At 36.8% G+C, this 6,372-nt stretch overlaps 1 non-coding gene across 1 annotated transcript; it reads right to left on the reverse strand.

Moving 5' to 3' along the window:
* Window positions 1-210: 210 nt before the first annotated feature.
* On the reverse strand, window positions 211-315 carry LOC115220071. Its single transcript, XR_003882455.1, has one exon. It is a non-coding gene; the product is annotated as a U6 spliceosomal RNA (small nuclear RNA).
* Between the last annotated feature and the right edge of the window lie 6,057 nt (window positions 316-6,372).

The following is a 6,372-nucleotide window of genomic DNA, read 5'->3' on the forward strand; positions in this document are numbered from 1 at the left end:
GTTGGGGGACAAACACAGACACAAAAACACACACATATATATACACATACATATATACGACGGGCTTCTTTCAGTTTCCATCTACCAAATCCACTCACAAGGCTTCGGTCGGCCCGAGGCTATAGTAGAAGACACTTGCCCAAGTTGACATGCAGTGGGTTTGAACCTGGAACCATGCGGTTGGTAAGCAAGCTACTCCAGCGCCTATAAAAAAATATGGAATGCTTCACGAATTTGTGTGTCATCCATGCGCAGGGGCCATTTTAATCTTCTCTGTATTGTTCCAGCCTTGGCAGAGCTTCCTGTGGTTATAATATTTGTGAATCCCAACCAATCCATAAGCAACAATACAAAATACACATCGTTGTTCCTTTTGCACAAAATTATATCAATTCCTTTCAACAATCAAAGCAGCATTTGTTACCCTTGAACATTTCTACATTATTCCCTAAAGAAGTGCCTAAACATTTTGGAAGTAAGATAAAGAAATTCTCTATTTATTTCCCAAATTATGTGTAATAAAGATATCTCTCTATATATAAAAACGGCAAAATGTCTGTGTGTGTGTCCTTTATACAAATCCACAATTTTTCAGTTAGAGGGCTCGCACTTTCTATGGTCATTTAAAACCGTTCAAGGGTGGTCGTGCACATCTTTACATTTCCCCAGTCACCCTGCAAAGCCATTAAAAAATCAATAGAAGTGACTTTTTTGTGAATTTTCTGTCCAAAACCCAATCAAAATGCCCAAAACTTGATACGCCAATTGAATGCCAGCTAGCTGTATGGGATTGGCTGGAGATTTGGACAGTACTCGCGTGTATGTGTGTATGCACACAGCTGTATATGCATGCACTAGCACTATGACCCAGCATTGCCAGGTCATAGTGCTAGTTAATAATAATCCTGATCTATGGTACTATAAACATCTCCCTAGATGATGTGAACATCATAGCATTTGATATACCAGATACTAGCTGCTAGATGTTAATATATCTATTTAATATTTGAAACTTTTGGACAGGAATATTTCTAAAACTGTAAGAGACTTAGATCCAAAATGAGAATTTTGGGCTAGACATTCTTTTTCAAAAAGGAACATAGCTGAAAGAGAACTAATCTTTAAAAGTAATGAATGCTCAGAGATTAATTGACAAGTACATTCAATATAATTTCCACCTAAGAACTATATCACATTGCCTATATCACATACATTTGAATATATTCTTCCGAAACTGTTATTATTTGAAGAATCTTGCTTGTGTTCTCATCGGCTGTTCTTATATACCATCATCCATTCACATTTCTATGCCTATAAGACAAATATCGGCAGTCCTATTCTGCCCGTGTACAGATTAATACTTAATAGGATTTCAGAAATAGAAATGGTTGTATAAATCTGACAAAGAAATGTTTACAGTATATTTGCTATTAAGGTGGAAGACTATCATGTGAAGATGAGTGAGAGAAAACAGCTCTATAGCAGCAACAAATACCAAGAGATTATTAAACAAGTGCATTCAATGTAATTCCTTCTTAAGAATCATATCACAATGTTGCTAACTGTCACACTGTATCCACCATAACCAACCTTGAGAGAATTATTTCTTATCAGAGTTGTATATCTAGAGTGCACTTGAGTTTTAGATCCATTGCATTTGCAAGCATAAGACTGCTTAAATTAAGCAGATTATATCTACTGAATAATAAATATAAACTCGCATTATGTTCAATATCTGGTTACTCCAAAATTAGATCTATTCCATCTAAGTTTATGGTCTCTTAAATAGTGGAAACAATTATATGCAATTTGGAAAGTCACCTTTAGAAAGTGACATTCTATTCTCTGTATAAAGTAAAAATCGTCATTATTTTAGAAATTGCTTTCTCCTTGCTTGTATGGATTGGTTGAGACTCCTTGAAGTAATGTTCTATGGTTGGCTTCCTCTCATAATAACATTCCTTATTGCTGACTGTTGCAACTGAAAAGCTGAAGTAACTCCAGGCCATATATGAGTATCACCATTGACCAAACAGTGTTAATCAAGCAACATCAATGAAAAGACACACACACAGACACACACACACACACACACACACACACACAACACACACACACACACACACACACACACACACACACACAATCACACACACAAGCACACACATGTAGGAATACACACACACATATATGTATGTATGTGAATAGCTGTCTGCCTGACATCATCAAGGTCCCTTAACTGATGCGGCCAGTTATTGGGGGTGCTACTCTTGATGCTTTTGCAGTCAGCCATCCCCACGCATCTCTGTTCTCTGTCATGTAGAGTAGGGTTGGGTATTATGACCTCTCCAGTCCTTGATGTCGTCAGACCAAGATTTTTGCTGTTGTATTCTCTTTCACCCTACCTCAACTGTGCCCTGAATGATGGTTTTGGACGGGGCCTTTTAGTGGTGTATGTAACTGTAACAAGCAAGCTTTCATCTTTTTAACTCTAGTCTGATATTTGGCATGATTACTGTGGCTGGATGTCCCTCCTAACACCACCCATTTGACAGTGACTGGGTACTTTTTTTTGTGCAACTGGTGTTAGTGAGGTTGTCATATAAACTTGAAAGCCAAAAAATATATATATATATAAATAAATAAACAAGAGAAGAGCAAAAAGCCCCCATTACTAAGAGAGGATTATTTGAATGGGAAAGGTGGAGGTGGGTGGATTTATGTCAAGCATTGTAAGGCTAAAGTATGGTATCAGTAGATAAATCTGGCCATTGTAGAATCAGAACTGTTCCAAGAGAATATCATCCTATATCACAACCATTATGAACATTCCTCAACAGATCTTTTATTGACCTTTAGTAATCTAAATTCTTGTCACATTCATTTCCACCCTCAAGTTTTGTCAATGTTTAAATATATAAATGTCATAATCTGACCTGGTACCAGATGTTTGCTTATTTATACCTTTATTCTATTATATATACACCAGCTCAATTGAAATACTGCCTTAGCCAATCTTTACTGGATATATAACTATATATATTCATGCATGCATGCAGCCATACATCCATTCATTCATTCTTTCATTCATATCTATTCTTGGTTCTATTTCTTCAATTTCTTACCATCAGAGAAAGGAATCTATTTCTAACCTACAAAGAAAATGTAAAGAACTGAAGATGCAACAAAATCCATATCCTCCACAAATTTTTCATTATAAAGTTAATTCCCACCTTTTTTAAAACAACAATTGGCCTTCTCAATTCATTAAACCCATCAACACAGAATAACCAATCTGAAAGAAACTGATTTTATTCAGTTTTGAATTTATTCAACAAATTCCCCTCTCAGATTTACACACTTATTGCAGTGGTCCTTCAGTATTTTTTGAGCCCTGTTAAAGAACCCAGAACAATGTTGCTGGGAATCAAACTTCTTACCACACATTGACACACAGTTGTTGCACCCAAGTCAGCCCTGATTAAACTGACTTAAAATCAGAGGTATTCCAGCTGTGACCATCGCATATTTTCACTATATGTGTCTAAGACAACATTACGAAATGTGTGTTTGCATATTCTTTGACTAGATTTCCAAGATATTCTCCATATTTTTCAATTTTCTATTTTTCATTTATTTATTTAGTGTGATTTGAGAGTGAAATTTGACTGCTAATTCTTATTTCTTTATTTCCCACAAGGGGCTAAACATAGAGGGGACAAACAAGGACAGACAAAGGAATTAAGGTAGTTACATCAACCCCAGTGCATAACTGGTACTTAATTTATCGACCACGAAAAGATGAGAAGCAAAGTCGACCTCGGCAGAATTTGAACTCAGAACGTAAAGACAGACGAAATACCACTAAGCATTTTACCTGACGTGCTAACGTTTCTTATTTCTTTACTGCCCACAAGAGGCTACACACAGACAGAACAAACAAGGACAGACAAGCGGATTAAGTCGATTATATCGACCCCAGTGCATAACTGGTACTTAATTTATCAACCCCAAAAGGATGAAAGGCAAAATCAACCTCAGTGGAATTTGAACTCAGAATGTAGCAGCAGACGAAATACCTATTTCTTTACTACCCACAAGGGGCTAAATGCAGAAGGGACAGACAAGGACAGACAAATGGATTAAGTCGATTACATCGACCTCAATGCATAACTGGTACTCATTTAATCATCCCTGAAAGGATGAAAGGAAAAGTCGACCTTGGCGGAATTTGAACTTTGAACGTAGCGGCAGACGAAATACTGCTAAGCATTTCACCCAGCGTGCTAACGTTTCTGCCAGCTTGCTGCCTTTGACTGCTAATTCTAGTAGGTTAAGCAGTGGTACAGAGGTTCCTTTATTAGCATAGTTTGTCAACACTGGAGGGAGACGAAGAAACTCAGTTTTGAAATAAAAACATCAAAAAGGACAAAACTCTCAAATGCTTGCTGTAATACATTGCCAAATTAGATTAACACAGTTTCAGTGGTATTAAATATATTAGTTTTACAACAATTTAGAATTTTAAGTGAATGTATTCTGCCAGCAGTTAAAAAGCTGATATAGAAATAACAAAAAAAAAACAAAAAAATCATTAGCTTACAATTGTTTGCATGCATGTTTGTATGAGCACACACATGTGTAAATATGCATACCTGAATGTGTGTGTGTGTGTTTATGTGTGTTTGTGTGTGTGTGTGTGTGCATGAGTGTGTGCACGTGTGAACTAATTTATATGATTTAATTCATTTCCATAATAATAATCATAAAAGTGCATGTCCACACAACTGGATGCAGAAGTAGTGTTGGAAACATTCTTTCAAATATAAAAACAACCATCACTTCAAAAAAAAATATTCTGTAGCGGTAAAAAGTAACAATTCCTTTGTGATTTTTACATTTCATTTGAACTTGCAAGTCAGTCAACAGCTATTCGCCACAGGAAAATGTGTTTTGTTTTTTTTATATTTATTTGTTTATTATTTATTTATTTATTTATTATTCATTTTTAACTAGACATGTCCTATTTTTCTGAAGAAAATTTCTACTTGGAGAAAATCTGCATTAAAAATATGTTGCAATGACATTAGAAATCAGGCTTATTTTGATCAGCAGAGAGGAAAAGTAGCTACTGCATTTACGATATACTTCTTTATTTTTTCATCTGTTTTTTGTTGGGGGTTTTTTTTTCAGTAGAGATAGAACAAGGAACTACTTGTGAGAGAACTGTTGCTTGTTAGTATCTCTTTGAGAAACTGTTTCATCTTGATTTCGAGTATTTTCTCTGTGAGCTAGAAAAAAAATATGAATTATTTTTTTTATATATATACTCTCTTTCTCTTTTACTCTTTTACTTGTTTCAGTCATTTGACTGCGGCCATGCTGGAGCACCGCCTTTTAGTCGAGCAAATCAACCCCAGGACTTATTCTTTGTAAGCTTAGTACTTATTCTATCGGTCTCTTTTGCCGAACCGCTAGGTAACAGGGATGTAAACATACCAGCATCGGTTGTCAAGCGATGTTGGGGGGACAAACACAGACACACAAACATATACACACATATACATATACATATATATATACGACAGGCTTCTTTCAGTTTCCGTCTACCAAATCCACACACAAGGCTTTGGTCGGCCCGAGGCCATAGTAGAAGACACTTTCCCAAGGTGCTGCACAGTGGAACTGAACCCGGAACCGTGTGGTTGGTAAGCAAGCTACTTACCACACAGCCACTCCTGCGCCTACCAGGATTGGCTGAAAAATTCTTAGGCTGATAAAGATATTTTCATGGAAGTTTATTTTTTCAGTATAGTGCTGCACCTTGAGGTTCACACACTCCTTCCATTCATATATTGCAATGCTCGGACCCCATTAATGAAGAACCTTTCATCCTTTTGGTAAAAAAAGTCATCAGCAGCAGTTATGATGTCATCCTCACTGTGACACCGGTTCTCAGCCAAGTGTTTCTTCAAGTTGGGGAACAGATGATAATCAGATGGGGCCAGATTAAGAGAATAAGTGGGTGTGGGGTAGGGGTTGATCAACCAGTTCAAAGCCACAATCATGCACAACAGTCATTGAAATCAAGGACTTGTGTGCTGGAGCAGTGTCCTAATGAAACAAGATACCTATTTCTTTACTACCCACAAGGGGCTAAACACAGAGAGGACAAACAAGGACAGACAAATGGATTAAGTCGATTATATCGACCCCAGTGCGTAACTGGTACCTATTTAATCGACCCCAAAAGGATGAAAGGCAAAGTCGACCTTGGCGGAATTTGAACTCAGAATGTAGCGGCAGACGAAATACCTATTTCTTTACTACCTACAAGGGGCTAAATACAGACGGGACAAACAAGGACAGACA

The sequence above is a fragment of the Octopus sinensis genome, linkage group LG15 (genome assembly GCF_006345805.1).
Source record: "Octopus sinensis linkage group LG15, ASM634580v1, whole genome shotgun sequence".
NCBI classification, from domain to species: Eukaryota; Metazoa; Mollusca; class Cephalopoda; order Octopoda; family Octopodidae; genus Octopus; species Octopus sinensis.